At 29.5% G+C, this 20,000-nt stretch overlaps 1 long non-coding RNA gene across 2 annotated transcripts in view; it reads right to left on the bottom strand.

Moving 5' to 3' along the window:
* LOC105849354 (nuclear nucleic acid-binding protein C1D) overlaps positions 1-20,000 on the bottom strand; it is a 26,824-nt gene that overhangs the window by 4,060 nt on the left and 2,764 nt on the right. For both annotated transcript variants that reach the window (XR_010640904.1, XR_010640905.1), the window contains exons 2-3: positions 14,462-14,531; positions 1,078-1,133 (exon numbers count right to left, since the gene is read on the bottom strand). This is a non-coding gene — a long non-coding RNA (nuclear nucleic acid-binding protein C1D). The remainder of the gene's footprint in view (positions 1-1,077; positions 1,134-14,461; positions 14,532-20,000) is intronic.

Raw genomic sequence — 20,000 nt, 5'->3', positions numbered from 1 at the left:
ATATATTGGACAACTTGGGTGTTCTAAAGTTTATCTTTAAAATAAAAAATGATTTATCTTTTGATAACTATCACTGTTGTATTAAATGCACCATAAAACCTTTTTTCTTAAAACCATATGAATATTATTGACTGTATTAGTCATCTCCATGCTGCAATACACTATCTGAGTTCCAATTGATCTATTACCAACTTTACCAATTGATCACAAGAAAAGTATTATTATTGAACAGATGTTAAGTATAAACTTCTTAATGTTTATTGGTGAAAAAAAGTATTCTCCTATGGTTGCCTGGGCAATTGATTACTTTTCATTGTCAAGAACTTTTTACTCTCGATTATGGGATGACTATGAACTACCATGTATATCTCTGATGACAAAGTTGTCATCTTAAGCTAGAAATGTTGGAGATAATAAATTTTTAAAGATGCTATTTGAAAATTGTTTTATTTCTCAAAGACAGATTATTCTACTAAGGATTAAATTTATTGAAACTGTAGCTGTTTTAAAAACTCATCCATCCATAAAAATGTTGACAACACCACAGTTTTATTAATCTGTTTTTATCAAATTTTAAAAATTGTTAAAAAAGGACTAGGACTTTATCAAGATATTTGTACTAGAGATAAAAATCTTTTGCTGATGTTCGTGTTGTTTTTTAATCAAACAATGATAAACGATTGAATTTTCTTTTAAACTTCAATATGGTTGAAAACATGGCTCCTGAAAAACAAGGTCACGGAATAAAAAATCTAACAAAAGGTACTTCTTGTTAGAATTATTCTTTGTTAGAATATTGATATTACTGCTAATGATTGCTGGCTATGTCAGTCATGTTTACTCGGCCTGTCACTATAGTAGACCATGGTGCACCAAGAAGAAAAACTTAAGTTAAAAAAAAAGAAAATTGTCCATTAAAAGTTTGTTTTTCTAAATTTATTGTTATTATTTGGGTTCAAAATCTCAAAATTTTTCTTAAGCAAAAACATCTTCATTAAGGTATTATTTATTATTTTAACTAATGATTATTAAAATTTTTTAACAAACAACAACAAAAATTAATAATTGGTTATATACAAGCTCATCTTTGATCGGATGATTCTTTGGATCGATCCCCTGAGTTACTAAATAAGCTAAAAAAAATTAAGTTATTAAAAACAAAACAATAAAATGTTTTTGTGTTTACATTTATAAACTAAAGAGCTAAATACATTACTTTTGTAAACTTTGGTCAGCACTGTTCTGATACACTTTAAGTCATATATATCAAGACAGTTTATATAAATATATATATATATATATATATATATATACATATATATAAATATATATATATATATATATATATATATATATATATTTATATATTTATATATTTATTTATTTATATATATATATATATATATATATATATATATATATATATATATATATATATATATATATATATATATATACTCATATACATATATATATATATATACATATATATATATATATATTTATTTATTTATATATATATATACATATATATATATATATATTTATTTATATATATATATCATTTTTTTCCTTCCGTACTATAGAACTAACAACTATAGAACTATATATATATATATATATATATATATATATATATATATATATATATATATATATATATATATATATATATATATATAGAAGAGAGAGAGAGAGAGAGAGAGAGAGAGAGAGAGAGAGAGAGTGAGTGAGTGAGAGAGTTCTCTAAACTAAACCCAGAAATTAAAATGTTTGTTCCACAACCTTGGTTGTGTTATTTGAAATAAAAAAACACTGAATTAAAAAAAAGTAGCTTTCAAAAATTAATTTCAAAATTTGTTTAAGACAAAATGATTTTCATTTTATATATAAAAAAAACTGGGTAAAAAAAAATTATAGCCAAAAAAATATCTTTTATGCCTTAAAATTTATGATAATAATTTAAAGATATGTGTAAGCTTTTTTTATAGAGCAAAACTCTAAACAACCATGTTTAAATTCTACCTGAATTATTTTTACCTTTCTTGTTAATAACATTACTTACTATAATCCATGTGTACTTTTTAAATTTTTTTTTTTTTTTTTAAACATCTTCGCTTCCAACAAGGCTGCAAGCAGCCACTAATTAAAGTTGGAAGTTACTGTAAGAGAAAAGATGAAGATTGTAGAGCAAGATAACGATTGACGGACGACTTAGAAGATTGCAAATTATATGAATCAGGAAAGCAAGATGAAGGAAGCGAATTCCAAAGAGCTGATGTTTGAGGAAAAAAACTAGACGAATAAGCGCTTTTGGAGCACATAGGAACAGTCACAGAAAAAGGATGACACTTAATTGAATGACGAGTAACACGAGAATGAATTTTAGTAGATGGCACAAGAGACGCTAGCTCTTTAGAGCAGTGTCCATTATAGTATTTGTAGAAAAGAGAAAGAGAAACAACATTACGACGAAGTGATAATGGTTGGAGGTTGACTGCAAGAGCAGGTCCAACTATGTTTTCAATGGGTTTTTGCACCTTGTCTAAAAGAGAATGGGCATCATTGGAAGAACCGCCCCAGATATGGCAACAGTATTCCATACAAGGCCGGATTTGAGATTTATAGAGATAGAGAATAGAATTCAAAGTAAGAAAGTGACGAGCTCGATAAAGAGATGCAACCTGAGCAGATGCTAATTTTGCAACTGATTTGATATATGGTTTCCAAGAAAGATTGGTAGTAAGAGTTAATCCTAGAAGATGAAGAGTAGGTGACTCATCGAGTACATCACTGTTTATAAATATAGGAAGATCTAAATTATTGCGATAACGATTGGCTGAAAAAAAATTGACTTTTATCTGAATTAAAGTTCACCAGCCACTGTGAGCCCTATGCTGTAGCAGAAGTGAGATCCTTTTCAAGCTCAAATGCCCCCTCCAAGCAATCAGAGGGTGTTGGTTTCTTATCACGACAAGAATAAATGGTAGTATCATCTGCAAACAATGCCACCTTAGATGTCAGAATATCTGGAAGATCGTTAATGTAAATTAAAAAGAGTTCAGGGCCAAGGATAGAACCTTGAGGAACCCCTGAAGTTACAGAATAAGAAGAAGAGTGTTGTCCATCGAGGACAACTTTTATGCTACTATTGGAAAGGAAGGAGTCAATGATCCTAAAGATGTTGCCAGATACACCATAAGAATAAAGCTTATGGAGAAGACCAGCATGCCAAACTTTATCAAAAGCTTTTGAAATGTCAAGAGCAATGGCCTTAACCTCTCCACCTTCATCTAATGCACGATAAAACCTGTCAGTTATTACTGTTACCAAATCAGCTGTAGAACGAGAAGATCGAAATCCATATTGATGGTCAGAAAGTAAGTTATTAGATTCAAGATGAGAAATTAACTGTTTGTTAATTAAAGATTCAAAAACCTTGCTTATGATAGGAAGAAGACTTATGGGACGGTAGTTAGACGAATCAGATCGCTCACCAGAACTTTTGAAAATAGGGATAACAGAGGCCGCTTTCCAGCAGGCTGGAAAACAAGACTCTGATAAGCACTTGTTGAATAGTTTGTGAGTATTGATGACAACTCCGGAGAACACTACTGCAAGACAATAACAGGTATGTTGTCCGGGCCACAAGCTGTAGAAGAGTTTAGGCAGGAAATCACTTTAGATACAGATGCTGGAGTGATATGAATGTCAAGCAATGGATCAACCTGTTTGTTGGCAATATCAGGTAGAGCGCAACTAGTGGAATCAAGAGATGATATTGATGAAAAGTTTTTAGCAAACAATTCAGCTTTGTCTTTAGGTGAGGTGACAAAGTCTGAACCATACAAGAGAGGTGGAATTATAGATTTGCCCTTATCATTGATATTATTAAAGACTCTCCAGAAGTCACGAGAGCCTAATTTTTGAAATGAGATTTCATGACCTGAGAATAGCGGGTTTTGGCGTTAGACAAAACCTTTTTACAATTGTTTCTAGTAGTAATAAACAGACGTCTGTTTTCTGGAGAATTGTTTTGCTGATATATATGGAAGTAATGGTTTCGATTGGCAATCGCAGCAGCACAGTGTGAGGAAGATGGAGGAGAGTGAGGCTTGACCTGGAATCGTCGAGAGGGAATAAAAGATTCCATGCCAGCCTGAATCCACGAAGTTATCTATGAAGCACATTTGTTGACAGGAAGACAAAAGATTTCTACCCAAGGGCCATCACGAAGAAAATCACGGAAAGAATCCCAGTCAGCTTTACTGTAGTTGTAAGAGGTTCGATAATAGGGGGATTCAGTTGATGAAGAAGAATGAGATTTTAGTTTTAAAGAGATCAAACTGTGATCAGACGAACCTAAGGGTGAATGTGGAGAAACTGAGCACTGACTAGGATCAGAAACAAGACATAAGTCGAGTAGAGAAGGTAGATGATTCGGGTTGTCAGGAAAGCGAGTTGGAAAGTTGACTATTTGATTTGGAATTGAGAAAGGCAAAAGTTGAGGGCTTTAATGCCTGAATGTCACTGACACTAGAGCCAAGCCATTCAGAGTGGTGAGCATTAAAGTCACCAACAACAACTATATTAGCTGATGGATAAAGAGAGAGGGCTTGGTCAATATGATCAGAAATAACATCAAAAAGAGTGCAGTCTTGAGATGAAGGAGAGCGATATAGAACAAAGAGAAAGGCAATAGAGTGAAGTGATGCTAAACGAAAGCACATGAAATAGTCTGTGGATTCAAACCTAGTTTCATGACAAATGGGTGAATTCTTACGAATGTAAATGCCGAGGCCAAGCATGTGACTATTGGAGTCTTTACGAATTAGAGGATGATAACCATCAACACTAAGATCACAAGATGGGACAGCCGAATTCAAATTAGTCTCACAAATTTGAGTTCAGCAAATAGCACAAAAAAAATTTAAATGTTATTTTTATTAAATGAAATTAAAAAACAATAAATTTTTGACACTGCAACAGAGAGTAACAGAAACAATTAAAAAGTTTTTGAAAAATTTTTTGCTTGTCATCTTCAGAAAAAAGGGATATTACCACACACAAACAATGCACACACACACAAAAAAGGAATGATTGCAGAAGATGACATTCCTTTTAATAAAATTTGTACCACTGATGATTTAAATTTTCTCTTTTTTTGGACTGTAAAACTAGATGGAATAATTTATTAGGCATGGTGGAAAATTTATGATGCTACTCTGAAAAGTTTGACAGATTTTAATGAAAGAAAATTAAAATTACTGCCACAATATCAAATTTGCAACCTATTAAGTTGGCCCTTGAAACACTATATAGTCAATCTTACATTAAACCTTATACAAGATGAATTGAATAATGAAAACACTTTTAAGCATTACACTAAAAAAAGAATTAATATGTTATGTTAAAGTAAGAAAAACATAATTCTCAAAATAAAAGACAATTAAGACAATTTTAATATCACCAGTTGCAACTATTAAAAGTATTGTTGTTATAGTAGAATTTTGCACAATAATGCAGAATCTAGCAATAGAAGTCAAAGAAACTAAAACAAATTGGATTTGGATTTAAAAAATCATTACTATTAAATCAAATGCTGACTTTTTTATGAAGAAAAAACTTCATCTTCTTATTCAAAAAAAAGAAAAACTAAAGATAACTGTTTCAAAAGAAAAGAAAGAGTCAATAATAAAAGAATTAGAGTGATTTCAACGAGGCAAACTTTTTTATTATTTAATGACCATTTATCCAACATTTATTTGTCCTACAAGTGTTGAACCTGAAAGAGTATTTTCAGGAGCTGGAGACTAATTTACACTAAAATTAGATCTTGATTAGAAGATATAACGGGTAGTTGTAACAGTATCGAAATCGAGAAAAGCTGGAAAATGAAACAGCAACTGTATCAAAATGGTGTAATAATATCAAAATCCCTTATTATAGAATTATATTGAAAATGCTAATTATAATTAGGCTCAAAATTAAATGAAAAGAAATAAGATAGAAATAATCATAACAGAATAGTATTAAAATTAAAAAGAATGTTATTGAATTAAAAACAACATTTTGTTCTAAATTAGAATTGATATATTAAATGGAAACCAATATTTATTTTCCATAATCATTAAATCAATAGCTATAATAGCAAAATTTCTATATATTGTTGACATTATTCCTTCTATATTATTCCATATATTGTTGACATTATTCCTTCTATATTATTCCATATATTGTTGACATTATTCCTTCGATATTATTCCATATATTGTTGACATTATTCCTCCGATATTATTCCATATATTGTTGACATTATTCCTTCGATATTATTCCATATATTGTTGACATTATTCCTCCGATATTATTCCATATATTGTTGACATTATTCCTTCGATATTATTCCATATATTGTTGACATTATTCCTTCGATATTATTCCATATATTGTTGACATTATTCCTTCTATATGAATTTCAATTTTTTTTTTTTTTTTAATTAATTCCTTAAAATTAGTTTTTGATATTAACCCCAAAAAAACGTTTTGATTAAATTTTTTTTGATATTAATCCGTTTTTTGAGCAATTTTTTTTCGATAATATTCTGCTTCCCCAATATAAAATTGGATATTTTGAACATTCTAAAAATTTATTTGAAACAAAAAATGCTATTAAAAACTCTTTAGTAAAAAGTCAAAGACTTTTTACTAAAGAGTTTTAAATAGCATTGTTCATATAATATGTACTGTACCACTACGATACTGTACCACTTGACACCCCCCCCTCCTTCCTCTGCGTACATATGCATTATATATTATAAAACCAACCCTTCTCTATCCACAACATAACATTAAAAACAAAAAAATAAATAAAGTTTTAAGGAGAATTAGAGAACAAGAGATAGTAAATTGCATATGTACTAACTTTCTTTGACACCCCATACATCTTGTACTTGTTTGTTTCTTTTGATACCCCATAATTCTTGTACTCATTTGTACGTTTTACAGTAACACTACCTCCCCCCATACCTGTATATGTACTTTATGGAGACCCTTACTAAATCAAAGGTAAATGAAAAAGTCTGTAAATTTACAAACCCTAAATCAGAACAATAAACTCGATTTGCCTGTATGACAAAAGGTATTTAGAGACTATGTTATGAGAGCTCTTTTTATTTATACAAAAGTAATACACTAATGCAAAGCTTAAATCTAAACCGCAAAACACAAACCTTGTTAAACAAGGTCATTTGAGAAAAAAGCTAATAATGCAAGACTATTTCTAACTTATAAATTTATAGATATATTTATAAATTTACTTATAGATTTCTTCTTAAAACCAATCAAATATTGATATTAAAGATAAAATAAAAATGGAAAAAGAAAATAGTCAAGTTCCATTTCACTTACTCTGCTGATTAATGAATTTTAAATTGAACTGAATTTTGTTTGACAAAAATAAATTAAAAGAGCAAAGAAAAAAAGATTGGCATATTATGTTTCTTGTTCTAAATTGACGTTGTTTTAGATAGATAATCCATTTTTACTAGTGTTAACTGTATAAAAAACAGACTGGGGGGATGTGGGAGAGGGGGTGACTAGTAGTATTGTAACAACTAGTACGGGACTTTTTACTAAAGAATCACCATGTTGAGACAAGGGTAGGAGATCAAAAATGGTTAAATATTGCATGACGAAAACTATGACCCCTCAGATTTTTCTCCTAAAACCATTTTGAAAAATTTTGAAGCTATTTTGAAAAAGAAGAAAAAAACTTTGGTTTTCTAAATATTTAAACTTTTTTTTAAAAAAAGCACAAAAATAAATAAATGATGTCTTGTGTAAAAATTAATTCAAAATTCTTGGATTCTTGTTCTAGGATTAATAACCCATTTCTTTTTTTAGTAAGAGTGCGCAGCTTAGTATGGTGTAGCATTTAGGTTGTGTACAAATCATTCACATTCTGCAAGCTCTATTCTCCAAATTGTTTTTATAAGCCTATTAGGTATACTGCAAATAGTAAAAAAAAAACAGTTTCCTTTATATTATTATTAAAAACTTAAAAAATTTAGTGATTAGAAAGATTTTATTTACTTTATTAAAAAAAATTTATTTTTATTGTAACTTATTTTATTTTCTTGATTTTTTTTCTATTCTCTGAATTTTTAATGCTTTTCTCTTTAGTTTTAGATAGTAATCATTAAATATTTAATTGTAAATTAAAATATTTCAAATGTATAAAAATATTTTTTTTAAATTTACTCACAGAAACCTTTAAAGTTTTGTAATTTGACCCTGAACATTGTCATACATCGTTGGATTACTAACATCATTTTAAAACATGATGAAACCTTTTTTTATAAATAATTCCCTGTAAGCAGATATTGAGGAGTTTGATAAGTTGCTTATTGTGGTTAAAGAAGAACCTAATCACTCAAATAGTCAAACTCGGTATTAATGGAGGAAGAGGCTTTCTAGTAAACAAAATATGTTGGCATTTTTCTATCTCATTCCAAATATGTTTTAGTACATTTGATTCAGCTAAGGCTAAAATAAAATGTACAACATTTTGTAAAAATATATTTTTTAGCTTTTATATCTGCTTGAACCTATTATCAGATTATGAGATTGAAGGTTTAGAAGTTGAGAAAGTAAATAATCATAAAGACAAAAAAAAAACAATTCATACTTATGAAGAACTTCAGAATTCAAAGCATAAAGAAGGTTCTGTAAAAACTTTTTATTTAATAGCTTTAGTTCCAAATGTTCAACATTTCTATATTAATGAACAGTCTTAATTTAGATAAAATAAAACATTCATTTGTAGTTGATCTTAAACTTTGTCAATTAAAGTGTTTTATCTTTAACTGCTATTTTATATTTAACTGCTATATAGCAACAACTTTGCTATATATGTAAATGGAAAAAAAATGAATTAAAGAAGAGAAGTTTAGAACTTTTGGTTTTTTAGAGCGGCAAATCAAAAAACTCTCAATCAGGTTTAATCAAACGTAATGCTAAAGATTTTAGCAATTTTAGTAATTCTCCATTGATACATGCAGAAACCAGCAACTACTATTATAAGAATAGTAATAGTAATAGATTTCCTTTTTCCACCTGAGTTACACCTGATAAAGGAAACAGATAATCATATTTATAATTATATAGAGAAATAAAGTGGTGAAAATGAAGGTGCTAAAGTTTCAATAATTCTGAACATTTCAAAAGAAGTCCAGAACAACAGGAATGCTTCCAGGAAAATCCTGAAAAATTATGATGAGTACATGGGTACATTACCAATTAACATAAAACTATTGGCAGAGGGGCTTAGAAGTTTAAAAAACTTGGTTAAGTCTTATTTTGGATGAAATCCAATGTACCTTGGAACAGATTGAATGTTACAAAAAAAAACAGAATGTTAAAAAATAACAGCTTTTTTGTTGAATATTAAAAAAAAATCTAAAATCCGTTTTAACAGAAAAAAACATTTAAATATTGCAAATTCTTTTTTTTTTTTTTAATTAATTTAGGTGCCCCAAAAAGTCCTTATGGTCTTATCACAGAGCACTGCGGATGAGCATTCTATTGAAAGTTCACACCTCCTTCCTAACTGGTGTCGCAAAACTTGCCCAGAGGTAGGGTTTGAACAATGGATCCATAGTTTCTGAGGCAAGCGCTAGCACAGCTGCTCAATTCTCCTTACTTAATTTTTTTTTTAACTTTACTAACCACATTACATGCAGGACACATACTAGTACATTTTCTGAAGGTTGTTACTTTAGCGCTTGTCCTGTACTATGGGTTAGTGTAACAACATGGTATATTTTTTCTGTATTTCTGTATTTCATCTGTATTTTAGTGTTGAAAAAAAAATCATTTTAAATTTTAAATTAACTTTTTATTTACTCTTGCAAAGCCCCTGCGAAATGTACCCACAAGCAATTTGTTAATAATAATTTTTTTATCTTATTGTCTAAATAAATACAATCTCAATTATATTTTACACTAATTAATACTCACAATATGAATTTGCATTTTACAATTGATATTCTCATGACAATTATATCCAAATGATAAATAAAATAAATCCAATATTATGACTCATTTAGGGTAAAGGCCTTTTTAAGGCTATAACTTTTAAAAAATTGATAATTTTTTAATAAATTTGTGTTAAAAATAATAATAACAAAAAACTTTTTTCCGTGTATTTAAGACGATAAATTTTGATCCTAAAAACACAAAAAAACACATTTCTTGTTAAAAATTTTTTATTTTTGTTTTGTTTTCTTTTTGTTCTTTAGGAATTGCGTTGGAAGAAAACAAAATTAATGCATTTTTTGAATGATTATAAGGAAAAATAATTGTTGGGCTCAGCTAATGTCTTTCAGGGACAACTAGGTATTTATGAAAAATTATAAATTATAATGAAAAATTAAAAAAAATTTATTTTATGAACAAAAACCTATAAAATTAAATTAATTTAAAAAAATAATATTGTTAAATTTTTAAAATTTTCTTTTTATTTCCTTTTAGTTCTATAATTGCCTAACCGAAAAACATTTTTATTAAGTTTTATACATTTTTGGAAGAAATACAAGAAAAAAGTAATTACTTGATAAGGTTTGCCATGTGGCTTATTAGGGACCGCTGACAATATCCGAAAAATTTTAAAACAGGTTTAAAAGGAGGGTAATGGTGCTAGTAGCAAAGATATGAAGCAATTTTTTAATAAAATAATATAGTTTTTGGCCAAAAAATATGATTCCTATTTTAAAATTTAATAAAATTTAAATTATATAACTATGAGTTTCAAAAAAATTATTCATAATTAATTCCCTATTTAACTTTAATTGATTTCTTAGATATATTAATATTTAGGCCTGAAAAAATTCATGCTAAAAACTAATGACTTTTAACAAAGTCATTGAAACTTTTGAATAAACCTAAAACTACACCATTTAGCTTAATGATAAAGTTGATGACACATTCAAATTAAACACTTATATGCAAAATGTTATGTTGAAAAAAAAAACAATTATAAATATAAGCTTTTTGGCAATTATATAATAAATATGCAAATTTCAAATTATGCGAATGTATTTTTATATATAGTCAGCATTTTAAAAAAAGTTTATGAGGTATAGTCAGCATTTTAAAAAAAAATTTGCCTTTCAATTCAATTTTAAATGACTCTTCTAAATATGCATAATCAACACCTTAATGAAATGAAAATAAAACACCTATTCTTTTTTAGATATTGACCCTATCTTCTGAACTCATACTAGAGTTCAGAAGATAAGGTCAATATCTAAAAAAATGTTTTAAAATTTTCGATTTGGAGAAAGAATAACATAATACTGAAGATTTGAGCAAACTTTATCTCAATATGGTTACAAATGCTATGCGAGAAAGAAATCGGGAATTTAAAATGGAACGATTATTTAGTCTTGGAAGTTTTATGGGATTTATTGCACTACCAAAGTTCCAACGTATCCAAATAAACAGAACCATGTAGAGTTTAGGAACATTAACTTATACAACTGCACAGAAATACTGTTTTACATTGATTAATGGAGAAGAGATTCTACTTTCTGACAATCAAGGTGAAAATCACCTCAATTGAATGTTTGAAGATAATTTAAATTTAACAGAACATACTTACGCTTTCATCATTGATAAAGTTTCTCAGAAAAACAGTTGATTTAGCATTGAAATCATCCGAAAAGAAGTTGGTGCTTTTTTAGAAGGGTCAAAATCAAAAGATTCTCTGACGGTAAAAATTGAACCAAAAGAAGGCAAAAAATCACAGTATAGTGAAAGCTATAAAGCAATTTAAAACTTACTCTTTAGTTAGAAAAAATAGCATCGTCTAGTTCATCAATAGTTCGTCCGTTTGTTAATTGGCATGAAAAAAAAGGCACTGTAGCTTATAGAAAATCATTGGTTATGTTGTCTGCAAAACTACTTTGCTGACAACATAAAGAAAATGTTTTTAAAATCAATAACTTCTAAATGCGATTGGAGCATTCCAGACATTCAAACTACGAGAATAGTTATGGCTCATGATGAAAGTAGGCTGCGCTTGGATGATACTAAGTTACCTAATGGGTCCATGCATTCTATAATCAAATGTTTAATAAAGCAAGAGGAATCAGTAGAATATTGAGTAATTTTATAGCGTGCCATCCAAAATTAACAACTTTTTATTTAAATGAATTAAAAAAAAAAGAAGCTGTAGATGAGGAAACGCAACTAATAAATAAAACTGAGTTCCTCAAACAGCAACAAGTATTACCACGCCTGAAAAAGACAGTAGCAATTCTTATTCAGTTCACGCGACTTCTAATTCTACTGAGATATAGCGTAATAATTAAGTCAGTAAATTTTCGAATTGATATTCTTGTTGACAATACAACCACACATATAAAAGCGTTACTAGATGTAAGTATGTTTGGTAAATCACCTAGTACACCTTGTCCAGTAAAACAATTAAAATGGCTCAAGGAAGGTGTCAAAAAGATAGTTAACTGTTTTGATCCCAACGGTGTTTCTAAAGGCTTATTCTTGTTATACAAAGGATTAGAAATTATTGGCTTACACATGAAAATCTCAGACATTCTTCTTGCTGACTTAAGAATAAAAACATCATCTCATTTAGCTTTTACAAAAAAGATCAAAGTTAGATGAGATAGTTAAAGAGCACATTAAAAAATACAGGATAGATGTAAAAATAATCCATATTCCTAACTTTCATAGTGAACTCAACCCAATAAAAATGTATTAGGCTCAACTGAAAAACTATTTTAGAAAAATCAATGATCAAAACAATAATATAGTGTTAATAGAACAAAGACTGCTTGAGTCAAAAGAAAATTTTGAAAAAAGTGACATCAACGATAAACATTACAGTCATTTTTTTAGAATCATAACTGACTATAAAGCAGATATGAGTTATAAATATATTATCAAAAAATACTTTAAATGTGCAGATGAAATAAAATAACATTTAATTTCATCTCCACATTTAAATTTTGAATAAAATTATGAAGTTAATTCATAATTTTATTTAATATTTATTGAACCAATTCTGAGCCATTGAATTTTTTTTTTGAACATATTTCTAATAACTTTATGAAAATATATTTTTTTAATTTTCTAGAACTATCGAAAAAGGCAAGACTTGTTGGTCTTAGCTTTTTTAACCCCTTAAAGACCAGGCCCGAGATATCTCGGGTCATGCTATATGGTCTAAAAAGACCAAACCCGAGATAACTTGGGTGGTCACATATTTTACGTTTATATTATGTATTAGCCTGAAATAATTCGTGAAAATAATCTTATAACAATATTATTATATTAAATCAACTAAGAATCAATCAAATTAATAATATTTAGATTTATAACAGACTTTTTTTAATTCTTAATATGTCAATATCTAAGTTCTAAGCATAAAAAAAATTGATTTTTTTGGTGCATTTATTTGAAAAAATATCGGTCCTTAAGGGGTTAACAATTTTTTAAATTTTTAATAATTTTTTTGCCGAAAGTTTCAGGTCCAACTGGCACCATTCCCTCATTTTAAACCTGTTTTAGAAATTTTTGGAAATTCCCAGCAGTCCCTGATTGCCACAAGGCAAACTTCATCAAATAACTACTTTTTTTGTATTTCTTCCGAAAATGTATAAAATTTTTTTTTTTGGTTGGTTATAAAACTTCAAAATATTTAATCATAATTTTTTATGTAAAAACTGTTTTAAAACTTTTTTGCTGGTACCATTGCAGCCGTTTTAAGCCTATTTTGGAATTTTTCATAAATATCTAGCAATCTCTGATAGACAGGAGGGTGAGCCCCTGCATAAAAATTACTTTTCCTTATGATTATTCAAAAAATGCATGAATTTTTTTTTCCTCAACACAACTCCTAAAGAACAACAAAAAAAAAAAACAAAAAAATTTTAACGAAAGATGTGTTTTTTCTGGATTTTTTTATGGGTTTTTTTTTTGGGTTCTTTATAAATCGAACCACACACCAGAATTTTTTATTACCAACAGATTCAGAACGACCTCATTTTAATTAACTAGAAGAACAAAAATTATAAATTTTTCTCAATATGTGAATTTATGATGTTAAAATAAATTTATATGTGCACTTTACTTTCTTTCGAAGTTTAAGAATAGTACAATTTTTTTGTTTTGGTAAATGATTTTTTAATTTTTTGACATAAAATTCGTCATAATAATTTTATGTTTTAAACATATTTGGTTTCACTGTAACTTTTTTTTTTGATTCAATTTAAAAATCAAAGTCATTTAAAAAATTTTTTTTTCTAATAACAAAGTTAATTAGCATTTATTTATATTCTTAATTTAAAATTTTTATTTGATTTATGGCAATTATTCACATAAATATCTTTCATCCCTAATAAAATCAACATGCTATGCAAAAAGAACTCAAATAACTTACTCCAAAACAGCGAATTTGCAGTATATGCTATTATCAAGTCTAACTTTGCTTTACCCAAATGATCTGTTATCTAAAAATTAATTTATATTGGTTTTAACAAAAATTATAATAAAAATCATGAAATTGATCAAAAAATTATATTTTCTCACAATATAACTAACATTAACAGACATTTCTAAATTAAAATATTTTCATGATTGTAAAGTGATTAAGACGAGCAAAAGATTGCCAACCTTGTTTCTATGTTTTATATGACCTAATTCACTGCCTGGAAGCCAACAATATTTTAAAGTTTTAAGTTGATTTACTGAATAGATAAAGTTCATCGCAGTAAATTTACCTAAATCAGATCAGGTTATCCTGCTACTGGTAACATTTAACCCAGTACAATCTTCTTCATGTCCTGCTGCCTTGTAGGATACACCTTTTAAGGCAAAGGCTAGGAGATGTCAACTCTGATTAAAAACACCCCTTGCCTTGGGACTCTTGGTTGAGTAAAAGCTAGAGATGGTGTCTCAATAAAAATACTCATCTTGGGCAGATGTTAAATGCACCAGGCTACTGTCTTGTAGAAGGCCTCCTAGGCAAAGACTTAAGGGGTAAACAGATTCTATCTGTTGACCAGCCTCGCACCACTTCTTCATTTATTAGGCTGGAGCAGATGTATTTTTAATACATTGCTGGTAGTCAGGTTTCCCGAACTCTGTGGTAGCACTCAGAGAGGCTGATTCCATAAACAGCTGAAAAATATCAAAGTATTAATAGTGCCATGTTGCGCATGGATGGTGTTCCTGTTTGTACTTTTGGTGTGAATTGCGGAGGCCACATTTGGTTCCCTTTGTTATGGCTTAGGGTTTATTAGTAGAAATGAGGCAATTGCTGGGCTAATAAACGGTGTTCTGAGTACTATCTATGCTTTGAGTCAAGTTCTTCAATCTAATTTAAAAAGAATAAAGTACCGAAAAGTATAAAACACAAAAAACCATCATCATCACCAAGTTCTCTAAACCTATCATTCACTAATATTCGTGGCCTTCGAAGTAACTTTTCTTCTGTTGAGTCTTATCTCTTGCAAAGTTCACCAGACCTACTTGCTCTTTGTGAGACTAATTTGAGTTCGACTGTCTCATCTTGTGATCTTAGTGTTGATGGTTATCTTCCTCTAATTCGTAAAGACTCCAATAGTCACATGCTTGGCCTCGACATTTACATTTGTAAGAATTCACCCATTTGCCGTGAAACTTAGTTTGAATCCACAGACTATTCTTTCATGTGCTTTCGTTTAGCACCACTTCACTCTATTGCTTTTCTCTTTGTTCTATATCGCTCTCCTTTATCTCAAGATTGCACTCTTTTTGACTTATTTCTGATCATATTGACCATGCCCTCTCTTTTAATCCATCAGCTAATATAGTTGTTGTCAGTGACTTTAATGCTCACCACTCTAAATGGCATGGCTCTAGTGTCAGTGACTCTGCAGACATTAGGGCCCCCAACTTTTGTCTTTCTCAATCCTTAACTTAAATAGTCAACTTTCCAACTCCATTCCTGACAACCCGAATCATCTACCTTCTCTACTCAACTTATGTCTTGTTTCTGATCCTAGCCAGTGCTCAGTTTCTCCACATTCACCCTTAGGTTCTTCTGTTCACAATTAGATCTCTCTAAAACTAATATCTCATTCTTTTTCATCACCTGAATCCCCCTATTATTGAACCTCTTACAACTACAGTAAAGCTGACTGGGATTCTTTCCGTGATTTTCTTCGTGATGGCCCTTGGGTAGAAATCTTTTGTCTTCCTGTCAACAAATGTGCTTCACAGATAACTTCGTGGATTCAGGCTGGAATGGAATCTTTAATTCCCTCTCAACAATTCCAGGTCAAGACTCACTCTCCTCCATGGTTTTCCTCACACTGTGCTGCTGCGATTGCCAATCGAAACCGTTACTTCCATATTTATCAGCAAAACAATTCTCCAGAAAACAGACATCTGTTTATTACTGCTAGAAACAATTGTAAAAAGGTTTTGTCTAACGCCAAAACCCGCTATTCTCAGGTCATGAAATCTTGTATCTCCTCTAAAATATTAGGCTCTCGTGACTTCTGGAGAGTCTTTAATAATATCAATGATAAGGGCAAATCTATAATTCCACCTCTCTTGTATGGTTCAGACTTTGTCACCTCACCTAAAGACAAAGCTGAATTGTTTGCTAAAAACTTTTCATCAATATCATCTCTTGATTCCACTAGTTGCGCTCTACCTGATATTGCCAACAAACAGGTTGATCCATTGCTTGACATTCATATCACTCGAACATCTGTATCTAAAGTGATTTCCTGCCTAGACTCTTCTGCAGCTTGTGGCCCGGACAACATACCTGTTATTGTCTTGCAGAAGTGTTCTCCAGAGCTGTCATCTATACTCCCAAAACTATTCAACAAGTGCTTATCAGAATCTTGTTTTCCAGCCTGCTGGAAAGCGGCCTCTGTTATCCCTATCTTCAAAAATTCTGGAGAGCGACCTGATTCGTCTAACTACCGTCCCATAAGTCTTCTTCCTATCTTAAGCAAGATTTTTGAATCTTTAATTAACAAACACTTAATTTCTCATCTTGAATTTAATAACTTACTTTCTGACCATCAATATGGATTTCGATCTTCTCGTTCTACAGCTGATTTGCAAACAGTAATAACTGATAGGTTTTATCGTGCATTAGATAAAGGTGGAGAGGTTAAGGCCATCGCTATTGACATTTCAAAACCTTTTGATAAAGTTTGGCATGCTGGTCTTCTCCATAAGCTTTCTTCTTATGGTGTATCCGGCAACATCTTTAGGATCATTGAATCCTTCCTTTCCAATCGTAGCATAAAAGTTGTCCTCGATGGACAATACTCTTCTTCTTATTCTGTAACTTCAGGGGTTCCTCAAGGTTCTATCCTTGGCCCTATACTTTTTTTAATATACATTAATGATTTTCAAGATATTCTCACATCTAAGGTGGCATTGTTTGCTGATGATATTACCATTTATTCTTGTCGTGATAAGAAACCAACACTCTCTGATTGCTTGGAGGGGTAATTTGAGCTTGAAAAGGATCTCACTTCTGCTACAGCATGGGGGTCACAGTGGCTGGTGAACTTTAATTCAGATAAAACTCAATTTTTTTCAGCCAATCGTTATCGTAATAATTTAGACCTATATTTATGAACGGTGATGTACTCGATGAGTCACCTACTCTTCATCTTCTAGGATTAACTCTTACTTCTAATCTTTCTTGGAAACCATATATCAAATCAGTTGCAAAACTAGCATCTGCTAAGGTTGCATCTCTTTATTGAGCTCGTCACTTTCTTACATCGGATTCTATTATCTATCTCTATAAATCTCAAATCCGGCCTTGTATGGAATACTGTTGCCATATCTGGGGCGGATCTTCTAATGATGCCCTTTCTCTTTTAGACAAGGTGCAAAAACGCATTGTAAACATAATTGGACCTGCTCTTGCAGGCAACCTCCAACCATTATCAAATCGTCATAATGTTGCTTCTCTTTCTCTTTTCTACAAATACTATAATGGGCACTGCTCTAAAGAGCTAGCGTCTCTTGTGCCATCTACTAAAATTCATTCTCGTGTTACTCGTCATTCAATTAAGTGTCATCCTTTTTCTGTGTCTGTTCCTAAATGCTCTAGTTTTTTTCCTCGAATATCAGTTCTTTGGAATCTGCTTCCTTTATCTTGCTTTCCTGATTCATATAATTTGCAATCTTTTAAGTCGTCTGTCAATAGTTATCTTGCTCTACAATCTTCATCTTTTCTCGTTCAGGAACTTCCAACTTTAATTAGTGGCTGCTTGCAGCCTTGTTGGAAGCGAAGATGTTTGAAAAAAAAAAAAATCAAAACAACCAGTTAAGTTACTCACCTATTTAATTTACTTAATATACTCAAAGACTCGCAAAAAGTTAGCTATACAAATGTTTCTGTTTTATCTTTTATGTTGTTAACACATAAGAAAAGCTTCTAACTAAGAATTATTTTAACAAAAAACTTCAAATAGAATAAAAAAAACACAATATTATTTCTTTATATTTTCATTTTATTTAAAGTGATATCAAGATCAAACATTTTCTATAAATACGCAATTTTTTTAAAAAGGAAATCTATTTGAACAAAAGAATTTTAATTTTCTAAAAATCTCTTATTAAAATAATTTTGCAATTGAAATTTAAAATAAAAAAACATTGGAAAAATTTAAAAGAATTTTTATACTCAAAAATTATAAATTGAATTGCAGCAGCGTCCGTAGTACCCAGTGGCATAGTGAGGATCACTCCTGAGAGTTAAATGCATATCTAACTATGCATTTAACTTTCAGGAGTGATCCTCGCTATAAAATTATTAAACCAAATTTTTTTCTTTTAATATTTATTTCAAAAAAATTTGAATGAAAAAATTGAATAAAAACATCAACTTGAATACCATTTGAATGAAAAAATAATTATACTAAATAATACTTTTTAATAGTACACTAGATCAAGAAACAATAAATTACAAAAAATGATATCTAAAACAAATGGTATCTAATGTTTTTTGTTTTTTTTAATTGTTTGGTCTATAGATTATAGACTCATATGGTCTATAGGCATGTTTTTGCACATATGAAGTTTAAAGTTTTATTACGATAATTTAATTTAGTAATTAGAGATCCTTCATAAATTACGTAACGCAAACTTTCACAATCAACAAAACAAAAAAAATCAAAAGTTTTCCCTCGCAGAGTCTTAATTTAAATAAAAAAATAAAGTAGCTCATTTAATTTTAATGAAAACAACTGCGTAAAAGAGCTTAATATCTCCTACTTCTGCTTTCAAATTATATTTTAGATTGCATAATTTATGGACGATCCCTTAGAACAATTCTATTTATTTACTTTGTTTTATTTTAAACACGTTTTATGTTATTAATGTTATAACCTGTGTAAAACAGCAATAAAACAGTGTTGTAAAGTTGTTTTACTTTAACACAAGCTCTTTATATTGTTAAAACACCATCACAGTTTGTTTTATTGTTGTTTTATAGCTTTTTACATGCTTTATCGTCAGCAAGAACAGTTAAAATAGTTTTCTATAACTAATTAAAGTGGTTAAAATATTTAAATATTTGCGTTTTACTTTGACATATACTTTTTCAAGTATCATGTTAGTAAAAAGAATTATTAAAAGTAATATTGTAATAGTATTAAATGCGTTACTTGGTTATTACATTATATCTTACTCATTAGACTATAACTGCAACTTAAACTTTAAATTATAACTTAATCTGTAAATTATAACAGTAACTTACACTATTTTAAACTCCACCAAACGAGAAAATTTATAAAATAATATTTAAATATAAGAAATATTACATTATAAAAATAACAATAACAAACCAATGTAGAAAAGATACAATTTTATGCTAACTAACCCCCCTCCCCTTACCGCAAAGCTGCGTCAGGGATGCGGAGGGGGGGGGTGAATTCTATGAAATTTTTTTTTCG

Source organism: Hydra vulgaris, chromosome 09 (assembly GCF_038396675.1).
Source record: "Hydra vulgaris chromosome 09, alternate assembly HydraT2T_AEP".
NCBI classification, from domain to species: domain Eukaryota; kingdom Metazoa; phylum Cnidaria; class Hydrozoa; order Anthoathecata; family Hydridae; genus Hydra; species Hydra vulgaris.
This window is presented reverse-complemented; position numbering and strand designations above follow the sequence as displayed.